The sequence below is a fragment of the Spinacia oleracea genome, chromosome 3 (assembly GCF_020520425.1).
Source record: "Spinacia oleracea cultivar Varoflay chromosome 3, BTI_SOV_V1, whole genome shotgun sequence".
In the NCBI taxonomy this organism is placed as follows: Eukaryota; Viridiplantae; Streptophyta; class Magnoliopsida; order Caryophyllales; family Amaranthaceae; genus Spinacia; species Spinacia oleracea.
In genome coordinates, this window is record NC_079489.1 from 29,568,014 (window position 1) to 29,586,703 (window position 18,690).

The window sequence follows — 18,690 nt, forward strand, 5'->3', positions numbered from 1 at the left end:
TATAATGTAATAAACATTATACTACGAATAATTAATCCATTATATGGAGCACGTAGTAGTAATTTTATAAAAATTTAAGAGTAGACTACTGATTTGTACTTACATAATTAAAATACAAATAAATAAGAGAATCAATCAAGTCTGAATAAGATTATAAGATTGTATAAATAAATTACTATAGTACTCTATAATATTTAAACAACTAAATTTGATAATATAACCGCCAATTATTCTACTGTTTTATATGTAGTATATTTAGCAAATAATTTCAATAATTATCACCGTCGTTGATAGTAATTATGTAACTTTCTTAAACATGAGTAAAACTTGCGTAATCTAATATATCTAATACTCTATTAGTAATAATTAATATAATTCGTATATATTTTTCCTAAAATCTTCTAATTATTTATGGTTATAATGGATCATACTGCGAATTACTTATTTACTTAGGTCAGTAAATTTCTTAATTTAAATATATATCTATATACACTCTCTGTTTTTTTAATATTAGTCATCTTTTGACTTTTTCACCCGTTTCAACTCAATATTTAAACGTAAATATCTCCAAATATGTATGTTAAAAAGCATAATATTTTGATATTGTTAAACCAAACATTGAGACGAACAAAATAAAATATCACATAAATATGTTATGAAATACTTATTTGAAATAAATTAGAAGATTTTCTTCAATTGTGAATAGTGACAAGAAAGATTCCAGATAGGACTAATATTAGAAAATAGAAGGAGTACTCCATATATTATAATAAAGAGAGGCAAATCGACGTGGTGATAAAAAATGTCACTCTCTGACTTTCCTCTCTTATGACGTAAATAGTCGAGTATCATGTTTTGTTTATAAATTGTATCATACTACGTATAATGGATGTGAATAATGTATAATGAACGTTTACCATTGATCGTTTATTATTTGTAATCCAAAGAAAAATCTTTGCATGAAATTTCTGAGAACCGATCGACATAGAAAATCTTATAATAGTTGAACATGTACTATCAATTAAATTATTACAATACTATCAACTTTTTAAGAATTTGTGTCATATAATAAATCAGGATATGCATAACAAACGATAACTCTTATTTATCTATGTCGCTTTTAAATATATTTTTTTTTATCAATATTATAGCTAATACAATCAATTAGAATACTTCGTAATAAACTTATGTCGATATATTTAAAAGTTAGTTGGAAGAAAAAGTGGATTGTTTATCGAACATAGGGATGTCAGATTGTTAGTGAGACATATTTTTCGGAAGAACCCCTGATGGATCCTCTCCAAGTGGGCAGGGATGGAGGAAAGTTTGGTGGGTGGTGGGGGTTAAAAATGTATACGCTGTGGTTGACGCCTTGACGGGGCAAGAATGAATTTTAAATTGGACCCGCCTGCGTCTCTAATCCTCCATCTAATTGATTATGAATATATTAAATAAAATTTACTACTAACTTATACTCCCTCCGTTTTATAATGTTCCTCACTTTTCCATTATGCGCGGTCTCCAATGCACTACTTTGACCGTTAATAGTTTTAATTTCACATTAGAAAACATTATAAAAAAAATGATATTTAGAAAATATATATTAAAACGAATCCAATAATATCCCACAAGTTAATATTTTTACTCTTAATTATACTATTAATTACGGTCAAAGTTTTTAAACTTTGACCATATGAATAGTAAACATGAGGAACATTATGGAACAAAGGGAGTATATTATAATGTTTTGTGTATTTACTCAATATAATTACTCTAATTAGACAAACAAATTGTCAAAGACTCTAGAATAGAGTTGTAAAATTCAAAACTTCTTTCCCAAAGTTGAGTCTGTGTGTGAGTTTGAGGCGGGTGTAGATACACGCAAGGGGGGTGATGAAGAGGGTATGAATTTTATTTTGTACCTCTCGAGACGGGGATTATGAGGGTTGGATATCGTTCCATCGTGGATGGAGGGGAGAACTGTAGGCGGACACAGGTGTGCAGGCCCCGCTGCAGGCCCCGCTTCCTAAAAGTCATCTTTAACTTAGTAAAGTAAATGGTTTAGGTAGGTGTTAAGAGATCGGGTAATGAAGTTGATTGAGAGATTATGCGAGTATTAAGTGAGTATTACGTACTACCGAAATAATTAGGAGTGATGACATAACTTTGTGATTGACACAAGTGGTGAATGAGAATGAAAATAATTTTATCTATGTACTCTTATTTGTTTTAATTGGTTTGATAAATGAACTAGCAATGATAAATTTACCAGTAACAAATTTTAATTTGGAGAATATATATAATCTCTATTTGGTCATAATTTCCTAACAGATTTCATACAAATTTATGTATAGATTAAAAAAAACCGTGCATCGCACGGGTACTATACTAGTTTTATTGAAAATCAGCGATTCCAAAAATTAATAAAAGGAAATCCTAATTGACAAAATCAAACTAGTTAAATCTAATGCTAAAATTACACTATATTTCGTATAAAACAATGAAGCTAACTACTTACTAGATTCTTCTACTTGACTAGAGAAAAACTAGGATAATTAAAAATTTAAAATTAATTTATTTCTTAATGTTTTGTATTCCAGTCATAATCGAAGTTATGGAATTAAAAAAATTGACATCATTTATTTTTATCAACCGTTGATGAGGATTGAGGAAAAATTACCGAAATTAAAAAAAAAATCAATAAACATCTTCTTAAAAGATAAATATGTCTTTAGGGGTGAATAATCACATGATTTGACAGGAGTAAGTAATTATGTTTAGATTCATGCGAGGAAAATATAATTATGTTAAGATATTTTTTAGAGAAAGATAATTATGTTCATATTTGATTTTTTGCCTAATTATTACTCCGTATTTTCTAAAGTTTGCAAGATTCTTACTTCTTAAATATTTCACCATATATTTTTTAATTTTTTTTTACAGTTGCGTATGTGTTAGAGCAAGATTAGCGCTGGTCTGAGCAATAGTCTGAGCAATAGTCTTATTGAGTATTAACTTAAGACCTCCCATTTAAGTGGAAGAGTATGACAAAAGTCTGAGCAAGAGTCTTGGAATTCCAAGACTCTACTTAAGACGTTTAAATTGTAAATTCAATCTCAATTATTATTATTTTTTATTTTTTTTATTTTCATAAACTTTAGGAGTCTTGAATGAGTACGAGGGGTGAAGTGGAAAAATTAAGTAAATCTGAAAGGGTCTTGACAAGAATCTGATTAATAAAAAGACGATGTGGAAGTCTTAGCTTATACTAGCGCTAATCTTACTCTTATGTTTTGTATTTCGTACTAAAGAAAATATTTGACCATGCCCATAATTCGCTTCTGAGACAGAGCTCGCACAATGTCCAAATTAGCCATAAAGGTGAACCGGGTGGTAACACCAAAAAAAAAAAAAAAAAAAAAATTATTCTAAGACATTTCAAAAGAAAATATTTTAGTAATTTTATTCCACATTTGCAAAATTCGTATTTTTATAAATATATTTTTCTACATATATGCTTTTTTATATTTTTTTTGGCAGCTGCATATATTTTTATATAATATACTAAGAAATATCACTATATTATACTTAGTATCATATAAAACGTATAAAAAATATTGGGTACATACTTTTTAGTGGAAAACACCAAATAAAAAATCATTGGGGAAGCGAAAGAATAACTCCGCACTCCCGCAAGAAATTATAATCTTATAATTTTCCTTAATACTCAATGAACTTATAATTAAAATTTTGGTAAACATAAAAATCAAAATAAATTTTGAGTATAATTTAAGCATCTTTTAAATGTAACCTAATTATTTTGAAAAGGTTATTATTCTTAAAGCTTAGACTAATCACAGTTGTAGAAAAAATTATTATACAAATTCATTCATTTGAATATTTTTTCATGGGTGATGAAAAGGTCATTGTGTATAGAATAAATATGGCTATAAAATAACTCTATAATTATATTTAAAAGTAATGAACGAATAACACATGCTTTTTTGTGTTTTTTAGCTTATATTTTCTATGCAATTTCAATTCTACCATTACACAAAATTTTTAAAATAAATTTATACTTATTTCTCATTTAAGTTTTTAAATAATAATATAATATAACTTAAACGTAAGAGAATGAGTATTAAGAGAATGAGTAATATAATATTAATATTTTACTTTTGTCTGCTAGCATGTATTTGCAAGTCGATCAAGAAAGTGTGTGTTTAGACTCCCCTTTTTCTCTCTTCTCTCTTCTCTCTCATCTTTTAGGGTTTCAGTTTTCTTTGCTGTTTAGGCCGGAAATAGTCTAATTTCTTCGGAAATTAGACTATTTCCGACCCTTATTCTTGTTTTTTCATTGTTTTCCCTTTATGTTTTGTCTTGTTTTGTTTTTTCCGTTGTTTTGTTCCCAATTTATTCTTGGGTTGTTCCCAATTTATTTGGGTTTTTCCTAGAGTTTTATAGGTTCTTGATTCTCATCCATGGATGGGAATTTTTTTAGGGTTTTTAGGGTTTCAATAATTGGGAAGGAGATTTGGATTCATACAGGTTTAGGGTTTATCATCAACTCGTCAATCAGAACAATTCGTGCGCATATTGCGAAGGGCTCTACTTGGAAAGATGCGAAAACATCGAAAATCACTGCTCGCGTTAAGCTAGAAGCGGTGGAGTACGAGATGTGCTTTACGATGCAGAATAGTAATTGTTTTGATTGTAACAGTTATGTATTTTCTTTGAATCTGTGGTATACAGATCTATTTTATTATTGTAGATGCCATATGGCTGATTATTAATGAAATTGTTCTTCCCCGTCAAAAAAAATATAATATTAATATTTTGAGATTCCTCACGTACTTATTACTTGTGAGTCATCATATACATGAAATAAGGAGCTCAGAGTCATGTTAAATAATTAAACCCCACGTAATCTAACGACAAAAATATATTCGATCTTTTTTTATGGTCTTGCTAAATTATTTCTTTTATCGACTTTCAACTCTGTTACATAATTTTTTATACTTCGTAAATAAATTTAGGATTTCCTATTTATCATTCAGGAATTACCAAATGATAACATCAAATAACTTGAATATAAGATAGAATAGTATTTACAAATGTCACAAGGTGTATATATGTAATTTGCGCATTCTCACATTAAATTATGACTATATATATGTAAAATATTTATTGTTAATTAATTAAATGATTTAAGATTTAAATTTGATACTCCAAAATTAGGTTAGTTGTTACCAAATCCTTAGGGACTTCTCATTTTTTAATTTGGAGTTACAAAATGATTAACATACAATAACTTCTATCTCTTAAGAAAATAAGTAGTGCGTTCGAGCCTAATCTTTTTGGCACTTTACATGGTATTCAAGGTAGCTTATTATTCCGGAAAAGTCATATTATATAATGCGCAGTATTTAATTAGGGACTTCAATTCCAAATTGTGTTTTAATAGTTACCATTTTTTTACGTGAAGTACCTAGCTATTAGCTAAGCACTGTCAAAGGGAGTGTTTACCAATGTTAATTATAAATGATGAATACTGTGAGACTCCTTATCTATTTTTATGCATTGCTGTACATAAACATGAAATAAGTGATATCAAGGTCATGTTAGACAATTAAACTCGATGTAACGTCATATGACTCACATCTGATAAATTTTTATGGCCTTGCACATTTCTTCTATGCACTTTTCACTCTAGCGTTACCTAAAATTTTACACATAATTTACGTTTGGGACTTCCTATTTATCATTCAGGAATTACCAAATAATAACATCAAATAACTTGAGAGAATAGTATTTACAAACGTCACAAGGTGTATATATGAAATATGCACATTCAAATAGTAAATTATGATTATCTATATGTAAAATGTTTATGGTTAATTAATTAAATGATTTAATTACTCCGTAATATTTAAGATTTAATTTTTGGACTCCCAAATTAGTTTAGGAGTTACCAAATACTTTGGGACTTCTCGTTTCTTAATTTGGAGTTATCAAATACTTTGGGACTTCTCGTTTCTTAATTTGGAGTTACCAAATGAAAAATGTAAAATAGTTTATAGCTCTTAGAAAAAAATGTATATTGTGCTCGATCGAATCATTTCGACACGTTATAGAGTGGTAAGGGTAGATTATTATAAGGAAATTATCAAATTGTGTACTCCCTCCGTCCCTTAATACTTGACCCGGTTTGACCGGCACAGAATTTAAGGGACTTGAATTGACTTATTAGTTTAATAGATAGTGGAGTATTATTTTAATGTAGTTAGTGGGAATGTGTAAAGGGGTAGAGTATGGGTTGAATTTTTTATTATTTTTTGTATGAAGTAGGGGGTAGGTGACTAGGTGGGTTAATAGGGGAGAGTGAGAAATAATATAATATTGTTAAATATTTCCATTTTTAGAAACAGGTCAAGTTTTAAGGGACGGCCCGATAAGGAAAACAGGTCAAATATTAAGGGACGGAGGGAGTAATATTTAATTAGGGACTTCAATTCCAAATTGTGTTGTAGCAGTTACCAATTTTGTTTACGTGAACTACTTGTTAGACATTATGAACCAGAGTGTTTCCCCATGGCATATAAGATCAATACTATGAAACTCCTTATCTCTATTTTTTATGCATCACCGTATACACAAAATAAGTGATTTCAATGCCGTATTAAGTAAACTCGGTGTGACGTCGCATGACTCACATATGAGATTTTTATATGGTCTTGCATATTTCTTCTATGCACTTCCAACTCTACTGTTACCTAACATTTTATAAATTAATTTACATTTGGGACTTCTTATTTACCATTCAGGAATTACCAAATCATAACATCCAAACAATTCCACTTGCATGGACCCGGTCCACCATAAGATTATCATGGACCAGGGTAATTAGGTAATTTTAACAGTGAGTAAATTATAGAAACTGTAGTTTCTGTAAAGTAACTATATCTCCAGAATAATAACTATGAACATAATAATGATAAGAATAACTATTCTATCCAAAGAGTAACTATATCATATAGAAAAGTAATTTTAACTGTAAAACAATTACTACTATATATTCATTCTTGCAGACAAAAAGAGTAAATTATAGAAACTATAGGTTCTGTAAAGTAACTATATTTTCATAATAGTAACTATGAAATAAATAATAATAATAATATAGTAATTTCGATGAGAACAATTATTCTATCCAAAGATTAACTATATTATATAGAAAAATAACTTTAGCTGTAAAACCATTACTATATTATAAAAATAAACAATATGATATAGATGGTTTAGAGGTCATATAGTAATTTTTTTTCTATTATATATCACATAATTACTGAAATATAAAAGAGTAACTATATCAAAAGTAACAGTAATTATAACTCTTGAACAATAATAAAGAAAACATTACTACTTGGTTAGTTGTTTTAGCTACGACATTCTAATTCTTTGCATCTATTAAATAAACCATGTTAAACTCAAATGTTTTTTGAACTAAAAAATACTAATCGACACGTCCACGTGGACCACGTCTCTTTTTTCCACCAACACATCATGTCCTTCCTCTACCATGTTCTTGGTTTCCATTGTTGTCAGGATTTTCTTCTTCTCCTTCTGCTTTTGTTTTCCTTGCAGAATTTATTCTTTGCACGATTTCAATTCTGGGTGCATCATCTTTGTATTTCTGAATCAATAATATTTAAATTAAGTTAATAATTTAACATTTAAATATGAAAAAATAACATAGTAACTATGTAAAACGTGTAGTTTCTATTATGCATCATATAGTAACTCTTACAATTAACGATGGTAAAATACTTGCAGAATTGCATATATAGTTATTGTTATTGTTATAGTCATATAGTTACTGTTAAAATAATATAGTCACTTTTATTAATAATAACATGGAGTACAAAGAAAGATCATAAAAAGAACATAATGATAAGATAATAACTATTAAAAATATATAGTTACTATTATACATGATATAGTAACTCTTAATATTAATGATAGTCATATACGAGAAGGTTGTAGATATAGTTATTGTTATGATCATGTAGTTGTTGTGATCATAACATAGTAACTCTTATTACTAATAACATTGAAGACAACAAAGAACATGAAAAGAACATTATAATATACATAAAAAACTATACCAAACATATAGTTACTATAATACAAGATATAATACCTATAAATATTATTGATGGTCATTTAGACACAGAGTTGCAGACATAATTGATGTGATAATAATATAGTAACTCTATCCATAATACAGTAACTATATCATTAAAAATATAGAATAACATAAAAACATGCACATAACATAATAAACTAACATAGTACCTATTTCAAAAATATAGTAACTATATAAAACGTACAATAACTATTAAAGAAAATAAACATATGGTAACAAGTCATGATAAAATAAACATAATATCTATTTCAAACATATAGTAACTATATAAATAATATAGTAACTATTGAAGAAAATAAACATATGGTAACACATCATGATAAAATAAACATAGTACCTATTTCAAACATATAGTAACTAATATAATAATATAGTAACTATTGTACACATATAGTAACCATTATAATCACACAACAACTAGCTTAACATATAGTGACTATTATTATAATATAGTAACTATTGTACAAATATAGTAACCATTATAATCATATAGTCACTATCTAAGAAGCAGACAAAACTATACTCGAAATAACATATTACATAATGTAATCGTATAGTAACTATTATTTATCAAAAAGTCACTATAAACTGTTCTTAACATAGTAACTATCTTAAACACATAGTTATTGTTTTAAATTTATAATAACTTTCTAAAAAATATAGTAACTATTTTAAACACATAGTTACTGTTTTAAATTTATAGTAACTTTTTAAAAAATATAGTTACTCTAAAAACTACTACTAACATAAACACAATGAATATTCTAATGACTATTAAAAACATTATTTCGCAACATAAATTAAAGGTAACTATATCATTTATATACTAACTATATGAAACACTAACCCTAATTTCACCCAAACAACAAACACTATTTCTACCTCTTGTGCTTTGCTGCATCAATTCTTAAAGTTCACAGTCTTTGTCTCTTTTTTCTAAATTTAAGGCATTATTTCTTCTTATACAAATGATATTGTAAAGTATTTTTGGAGATTCGTCACTAGATAGTGCAACTTTAGGACCTGGAATAACATGTGGTTGATACTTCGTATTATTTTCTTATACAAATATCAAATATATAATAACTATATAAACCATATAGTAACTATATAAAACATATAGTGACTCTTATTAAAATATAGTAACTATTGAACACATATAGTAACCATTATAATCATATAGTCACTATTTAAGAAGCGGACAAATACATACTCTAAATAACATAGTACATAATGTAATCGTATAGTAACTATTATTTATCAAAAAGTCACTATAAACTGTTCATAACATAATAACTATCTTAAACACATAGTTACTGTTTTAAACTTATAATAACTTTCTAAAAAATATAGTGACTATTTTAAACACATAGTTACTGTTTTAAAGTTATAGTAACTTTTAAAAAAAGTATAGTTACTCTAAAAACTACTACTGACATAAACACAACGAACATTTTAGTGACTATTAAAAACACTAATTCGCAACATAAATTAAAGGTGACTATATCATTTATATACTAACTATGTGAAACACTAAATCTAATTTCAACAAAACAACAAACATTTCGAATCACTCAACAAAATATTAACTATTGTACACATATAGTAACTGTTGTACACATATAATAACCATTAAAATAATATAGTAACTATTGTACACATATAGTAACCATTAAAATTACATAGTACCTCTTTAAACCATATAGTTACTGTATTACTCATATAGTTACTATTTAAAATCGTGAAGTCACTGATCGAATTCGCGAAGTGAAAACTATATTTCGGTAAAACACAAACATTAATTTCTTCAAAACAACAAATATTTTCAATTTTAAATAAAAATAGACTTAAAATTCTTTAAAAAACAACAAACCGAGATGTGATCTCTAAAAATTCTTGCGAAGATTTGTAGGCGAGCGCAAATTCTTCGATTCGATTTCGGCAACGACGAACCTCCTTCTTGATCTACTACTTCCTCCAATTTTTCCTCATCAAATAGATCCAATCATAAGAATTATAAGATAATTACGAAAAAAATCGAACAAAACCTAGAAATTTGGGCTAAATTTTGAAAAGCATAGAGAGAAAATGAAGAGAGAGAAAATGAAAGAGAATGAACAGAATGTAGATCTGAATTTTTTAAAAATAAAAAAGTTCAAAACGTATATAAAGTGGGCTAGACACAAATCGCATTAAAACTCTTCAAAACACATAGTAACTCTTTAAAACACATAGTTACTGTAATACGCATATAGTTACTATTTAAAATTACAAAATAACTGTCACGTGACAGTTACATATGTTACCCATAAAAATTACTCCGTTGCCCTGGTCCACGCTAAGTTAGCATGCACCAGGTTTATATTAGTGTAAATACATCAAATAACCTGAACATAAAAGAGAATAATATTTACAAATGCCACAAGGTGTATAACGAATATGATTATTTGCGTATTCTCACAGTATGTATATATATATATATATATATATATATATATATATATATATATATATATATATATATATATATATATATATACACTCAAATGAGAAGGGAGCTTAAAATGAGAAGAATGAGAAGCGATCTCATGCGTTTGCTAAGATCAGATCTAACGACTCCTATCGCGTTTCAGTAATGGCATTATTGTAAATAAAAAATCGGCATCATCATCAAACAAAAGAACGATTGTTTTCTCTCTCCTGGCTTATGGTGCTCCATTTTCTCTCTCCTCACGAGTTCCCTCCCAGAAGCTCCTTTGTGATTTCTCCTCACCACCACCGTCTTTCTCACTTGTTGCAACCACCGCGCCGCCACCATCTCCACGCTTCCATCTCTACGCCTTCTCTTATTGTGAGTTATTTTTAGTGTTTTATTAAATTTTAGGGTTTTATTAAATTTAAGGGTTGTGGTTCCTGTTGAAATTTGTTGCAATTGAGTAGGTTGTCTCCCGCCTGCTGCGAGCTTGCGACCACCGCGCCGCCACCTTTTACATGCTGCCACCATCTACGCGTCGCCTCCTTGTTGCAATTGGTGAGTGAATAGTTGCTGATTTATGTAGATTTTAGGGTTATAATTTGAGTTTTGTTGAGATTTATTGTTCATTTCATGATTTATTGTTATTCGTTCAATTGATCTTTCTCCCTCTAATTGTTTTCTTCGAATTGTAGATACTATGTTAACTTAGGTCGAATTGCATTTTCAATTGAGTAGGTGTTGTGATTGATTTTTGTAGTATATTTGAATAATTATGTTTAACTCGAATTGGATAGTAAATTCAAAGTTATTTTAGATGTATATGATTATAAAGATTTATATTTTTCTTATTTTGTTCAATTTTTTCTCATTTTGAATGAAGGTGTGCCTCAGTGTTGTCTAGTTTAATTGATAATTAAACTACAAACATCATTTTATCCCCTCTTGCTCATTTCGGACTGTTGAATCAAATGAGAAAATTATTTTAAAGTTCAGTTGCTCATTTAGAGAATTGACATATATGATCCAAACATTTTTAAACTCACGAACTACTTCGTACTATAGTTGGTATAGTCTCTTTGGTTGTACCATGTTCAGATTGAATCACGTTAACATCACTAGTTCATTATCCTTCGGGTTTCATGTTGTGGGTACCAAGATCAATTTCCTCTGCAATCGTAATTCACGATTTTTTGGAATAATTTTGAAGCACTCCCACTGTATTAATTTTCTTCTTAGGAGAAGGCATTAGCCTTCTGTTATATCTAGTGTAGCTAAAACATATACGGTGTAGAAGAATATATAGCCCTGTAGGAGATATATGACTTATATAGAAGGACGTTTAAGCTGTCATTTTTATCATTTTACATTGTGCCTCTTACCGTCTTAATCTTCAAAGACCTTAGCAATCTTCTCAACAGGCATGAGGGGCATGTAATTGGTAACTCTGTAACCCCTCGCAGCACCCATTTGGAATTTGACATTTCTGGCACAGGACTTAAGTAAGTTTTACTCCTTATATGTGTAACTCATTACATCAATTATGCTTCCTCATTATGTTTTCGTATGTGTCGTGTTCGTCATTTAACTTCTTAGGAAGTCTTGGCACACTAGTTCTTGTTCTCTGATTGTAATGTGCTTTTTATTTCCTTTCCTGGTATGAAACAGGGGATCATGTTGGTGACTACTGTGAAAATCTTGTTGAGACTGTGGAGGAAGCTGAAATGTTACTGCCTTACTGGGCTGGAAACCTGATACTTACTTCTCTATCCATACTGATAATGAAGATGGTACTCCTGTTGCTGGAACCTCACTACCACCGCCATTCCCACCTTGTACTATAAGGCAACTCTCACTCGTTATGCAGATCTATTGAGCTCCCCTAAAAAGGTATGTCATTTCCTATCGACTTGTCAGACCTTCTTTATCAGTCGTATCTTTCTTATGACTTTATTCTGACAAATGTTTTTTCTTTTCAGTCTGTTTTGCTAGCATTAGCGGCTCAAAAATGAAGCCAAACGGCTGAGATAGCTTGCATCCCCCGCTGGAAAGGTGAAAAATCTTTTCACGCCATTTGATTAATGTTATGCCTGTAACTTTTTCTCGTGACTGGTAAATAAATTAAGTTATGTTGTGCAGGACGAATATTCCTAGTGGGTAGTTGCGAGTCAGAGGAGCCTCCTTGAGGTTATGGCTGAGTTCCCTTCAGCAAAACCATCAGTCGGAGTTTTCTTTGCAGTAGTTGCACCACATTTGCAGCCAAGATTCTACTCCATCTCATCCTCCCCAAGGTAATATAATCTCCCTCATTCTCAGTGAAATTATTATTGACATTAAGTTAAATTCTTGTCATTTTTGCATTAAGCATTGTGCTAATTTGTTGAAATGAACACTGGCATTGTGTGGATGTATTTGTTCCTAGTTCTTTCAAAAGCAATCCCCTCTTAGCAATCTTCATTAGAGTATATGAAGAAAATGAGAGAATTAGGACATCCTATCTCTCATTTGGTCTTCAACCGTCTCATAATTCTTCATTCCTCCCTAGGCTAGTTGAACAGTTTAGGACTTAAGCAGGTATGATAATTCGGCCTACAATAGTTCATAGAACCAGTATGAGCCCAGAGAAACTAGAGTACATAAGCAGGATAGGAATCAGGTATGAGCCCAGAGAAGCTAGAGTACATACGCTAAATGCCTTGTATTTTATTAAGCAGGTATGATAATTTTGCATATTTATTTTTCTGCTCATCTGATCAAATGAGAAAAATAAATTTACTCATTTGTGCAAATGAGCAAAATAAATTTACTCATTTGTGCGAATGAGAAAAATAAATTCACTCAAATTCAATGTGCATAGGTTTGCAAGTTCAATAGTTTTCTACTTTGATTTTGTTATTTTGGGTTGACTTCACTGATTTGTTTTGATTCAGTGATGCTGCCCTGCTTAGTTAGTAAATGGCTGAACAGAAGTTGAGGGTTCGGTTTAAAAAAGAGTAACATAATCTGTATCATTTCAGAACTCTGGCTGCTGTCATATTGTTTAAGTACACATACATTTTATAAAAATATATACTTTCATGTGGTCATGCCTCATTATATCATACCTTATCTTCAATCTCACGGTCACTGCTATTCAACCGCATAGGATTTCAATCTCCTAATGTTAAAGGTTTACTTTTCTGAATTATTTTAACAGGAATGACAGGACCTGTTCTAAATCAAAGAGTTATTCTGAATTATACTGCATAAAATAACTACTCCCTCTGTTTCTAATTAGTTCACTTTTTTACGAAATTTCCATCAGAGTTCTTTCTCAGTCATTCCAAACAATGTTGTTTGGCTCTGATTCTTTTCTAGTTGAAGTTGTTTCTCAATGAGAGCATGTCCTAGTTATATGAGCTTTACTACATCTTGTTCTTGCAGGGTGGGGATGGTTTGCTGAATCTAGCTCGTAAAGTCGTAATGTAGTCATAAGGTTTCAGTCCTCATGTGAGGTCATGAGTTTAAACCCTTGTATCTTTATATCAAGGCATAATTTGTTGTTGAAGTTCAAGCATTAGACTGACTAATGCTCCATTACAGGGATGTGTCCATAGTATTTCCAAGTTTTGTTGAAAATAAGATAATGTTGCTCTGAAGAAATTTAATCTGCCTTCGGAAAGATGTTTCCAAGGGAGTCAGTGAGTCCAAAATGTGTTTACCTGTGGACAATTTGGTGTGTTTAGCCGTTTTTAGTAGTCTAACTGCAATGATAAACCGCGCTGAAGCTTGGAAGATCACCCGCAAATGAAGCATCATGTGGAGATTGATTCCCAGAACAGCTTTTTTTCAGAATTTTGCGAGGCTCCTATATATTTCATCGACCTAATTACTGTATGAATATCAACTACAAATTACAATTCAGATATTGTATGTTCAGATGATTCGTAATTTCAGTATTAACCACTTTACTCGGCTGTTTGTCATCGGTTATCGGTTGGGTGGATTATTTGTCCTAAAAGGGTGCATCCCTTGTTGAAATGTTACAACTATGAACCTATAGCATACCTTTCAAAATTATTTTATTCATTTTTATTAGAAATGAAGATTAAAGCATGATTTGCTAAAACTTACTATAAACTGATGGATTCGGCAAAGAAAAGAGATATATTTTCTACAGAGGGAAGAGTCAGATTCCTAATAAAACCAAAGAATTGCGTAGAAGAAATTCCCACTAAAATTTGCTAAAATGTAACATGACATTCAATTAGGGCCTCAGGAGTCATTTCTTCAAATATATATTTTATGAGAACATTAGAATAGCATTAAATCTTCTGTTGTATTACAAATGAAGGATCGTAAGCTAGAAAAATTTCGAAATGTTTAATCGACAAAACACTAGAGCATTGCAAATGCACAAAAGATGTGTGTTTGAATCCCACGTGGTTAATCTTAACATTTGGAGTTTCGGGTGAATATTATTAAGTTCTTCTTGAGGTTTTATATTCCAAGAAATAAGAATAACTAACTATTCTTATTTTTCATGGATGATCAATGACCGGTTTAATTAGTGCATACAAAAATTTAAAAATTAGCAAATATTAGACACAATGAGCAAAAGTTTTGAATGTTAACAAATCCGAACTTCTAAATTAAAAAATGAACAAAAACATTTGCTCATTTGTGTAAACTACAAAAAATGAGTAAAAATATTTGCTAATTTGTGTAAACTATAATATTTGCTCATTTAGACACAATGAGCAAAAATTTAAAATCAGAACATTAGTATTTGCTCATTTTTTATAATTTACACAATTGAGCAAATATTTTTGCTCATTTTTTTAAGTTTACACAAATGAGCAAATATTTTTGCTCATTTTTGTTAGTTTACATAAATGAGCAAATTTTTTTGCTCATTTTTAAAATTTTAAAGTTCGTGTTTGTTAATATTCAAAACTTTTGCTCATTTACAATGAGAAAATATTTAAAATCAAAACTATAATATTTTCTAATTTTGAAACAATGAGCAAAAGTGTAAAGTTCGGATTTTAATATTTGCACATTAAGACACAATGAGTAAAACTTTAAAATATGAACTTTAATATTTGCTCATTTTTTATCGTTTACGCAAATGAGCAAACATTTTTGCTCATTTTTTTAAGTTTACACAAATGAGCAAATATTTTTGCTCATTTTTGTTAGTTTACATAAATGAGCAAATATTTTTTGGTCATTTTTAAAATTTTAAAGTTCGTGTTTGTTAATATTCAAAACTTTTGCTCATTTAGACACAATGAGCAAAAATTTAAAATCGAAACTATAATATTTGCTCATTTAGACGCAATGAGAAAATATTTAAAATCAAAACTATAATATTTTCTAATTTTGAAACAATGAGCAAAAGTGTAAAGTTCGGATTTTAATATTTGCACATTAAGACACAATGAGTAAAACTTTAAAATATGAACTTTAATATTTGCTCATTTTTTATCGTTTACGCAAATGAGCAAACATTTTTTCTCATTTTTTTAAGTTTACACAAATGAGTAAATATTTTTGCTCATTTTTGTTAGTTTACATAAATGAGCAAATATTTTTTGCTCATTTTTAGAATTTTAAAGTTCGTGTTTGTTAATATTCAAAAAAATTTCTCATTTAGACACAACGAGCAAAAATTTAAAATCGAAACTATAATATTTTCTAATATTGAAACAATGAGCAAAAGTGTAAAGTTCGGATTTTAATATTTGCACATTAAGACACAATGAGCAAAAATTTAAAATCCGAACTTTAATATTTGCTCATTTTTTATAATTTACACAATTGAGCAAATATTTTTGCTCATTTTTTTAAGTTTATACAAATGAGCAAATATTTTTGCTCATTTTTGTTAGCTACATAAATGAGCAAATATTTTTTGCTCATTTTTAAAATTTTAAAGTTCGTGTTTGTTAATATTCAAAACTTTTGCTCATTTAGACACAATCAGCAAAAATTTAAAATCGAAACTATAATATTTTCTAATTTTGAAACAATGAGCAAAAGTGTAAAGTTCGGATTTTAATATTTGCACATTATGACACAATGAGTAAAACTTTAAAATCTGAACTTTAATATTTGCTCATTTTTTATCGTTTACACAAATGAGCAAACATTTTTGCTCATTTTTTTAAGTTTACACAAATGAGCAAATATTTTTGCTTATTTTTGTTAGTTTACATAAAGGAGCAAATTTTTTTGCTCATTTTTAAAATTTTAAAGTTCGTGTTTGTTAATATTCAAAACATTTGCTCATTTACAATGATCAAATATTTAAAATCGAAACTATAATATTTTCTAATTTTGAAACAATGAGCAAAAGTGTAAAGTTCGGATCACAATGAGTAAAACTTTAAAATCTGAACTTTAATATTTGCTCATTTTTTATCGTTTACGCAAATGAGCAAACATTTTTGCTCATTTTTTTAAGTTCACACAAATGAGCAAATATTTTTGCTCATATTTGTTAGTTTACATAAATGAGCAAATATTTTTTGGTTATTTTTAAAATTTTAAAGTTCGTGTTTGTTAATATTCAAAACTTTTGCACATTTAGACACAATGAGTAAAAATTTAACATTGAAACTATAATATTTGCTCGTTTAGACGCAATGAACAAAAATTTAAAATCGAAACTATAATATTTGTTCATTTAGACGCAATGAGCAAAAATTTAAAATCGAAACTATAATATTTGCTCATTTAGACACAATGAGAAAAAAATTTGAAATCCGAACTTTAATATTTGCTCATTTTTTATAATTTACACAATTGAGCAAATATTTTTGTTCATTTTTGTAAGTTTACACAAATAAGCAAATATTTTTGCTCATTTTTGTTAGTTTACATAAATGAGCAAATATTTTTTGCTCATTTTTAAAATTTTAAAGTTCGTGTTTGTTAATATTCAAAACTTTTGCTCATTTAGACACAATGAGCAAAAATTTAAAATAGAAACTATAATATTTTCTAATTTTGAAACAATCAGCAAAAGTGTAAAGTTCGGATTTTAATATTTGCACATTAAGACACAATGAGCAAAAATTTAAAATACGAACTTTAATATTTGCTCATTTTTTATAATTTACACAATTGAGCAAATATTTTTGCTCATTTTTTTAAGTTTATACAAATGAGCAAATATTTTTGCTCATTTTTGTTAGTTACATAAATGAGAAAATATTTTTTGCTCATTTTTAAAATTTTAAAGTTCGTGTTTGTTAATATTCAAAACTTTGCTCATTTAGACACAATGAGCAAAAATTTAAAATCGAAACTATAATATTTTCTAATTTTGAAACAATGAGCAAAAGTGTAAAGTTCGGATTTTAATATTTGCACATTAAGACACAATGAGTAAAACTTTAAAATCAGAAATTTAATATTTGCTCATTTTTTATCGTTTACACAAATGAGCAAATATTTTTACTCATTTTTCTTAGTTTACACAAATGAGTAAATATTTTTGCTCATTTTTTATAGTTTACACAAATGACCAAATATTTTTTTATATATTTAAAATACGAACTTTAATATTTGCTCATTTTTTATAATTTACACAATTGAGCAAATATTTTTGCTCATTTTTTTAAGTTTATACAAATGAGAAAATATTTTTGCTCATTTTTGTTAGTTACATAAATGAGAAAATATTTTTTGCTCATTTTTAAAATTTTAAAGTTCGTGTTTGTTAATATTCAAAACTTTTGCTCATTTAGACACAATGAGCAAAAATTTAAAATCGAAACTATAATATTTTCTAATTTTAAAACAATGAGCAAAAGTGTAAAGTTCGGATTTTAATATTTGCACATTAAGACACAATGAGTAAAACTTTAAAATCAGAACTTTAATATTTGCTCATTTTTTATCGTTTACACAAATGAGCAAATATTTTTGCTCATTTTTCTTAGTTTACACAAATGAGTAAATATTTTTGCTCATTTTTTATAGTTTACACAAATGACCAAATATTTTTGCTCATTTTTTATCGTTT

The 18,690-nt window shown here is 28.4% G+C and overlaps 1 long non-coding RNA gene across 2 annotated transcripts; it reads left to right on the forward strand.

The window, feature by feature from the left end:
* The first annotated feature begins 10,897 nt into the window (after window positions 1-10,897).
* LOC110796907 (uncharacterized) lies at window positions 10,898-14,756 on the forward strand. 2 transcript variants are annotated; one of them, XR_008930263.1, is made up of 8 exons: window positions 10,898-11,054; window positions 11,144-11,234; window positions 12,098-12,178; window positions 12,345-12,566; window positions 12,656-12,728; window positions 12,816-12,967; window positions 14,100-14,170; window positions 14,259-14,756. It is a non-coding gene; the product is annotated as an uncharacterized lncRNA (long non-coding RNA). The 2 variants fall into 2 exon arrangements; XR_008930262.1 differs by having other exon boundaries at window positions 14,100-14,753.
* The last annotated feature ends 3,934 nt before the right edge of the window (window positions 14,757-18,690 follow it).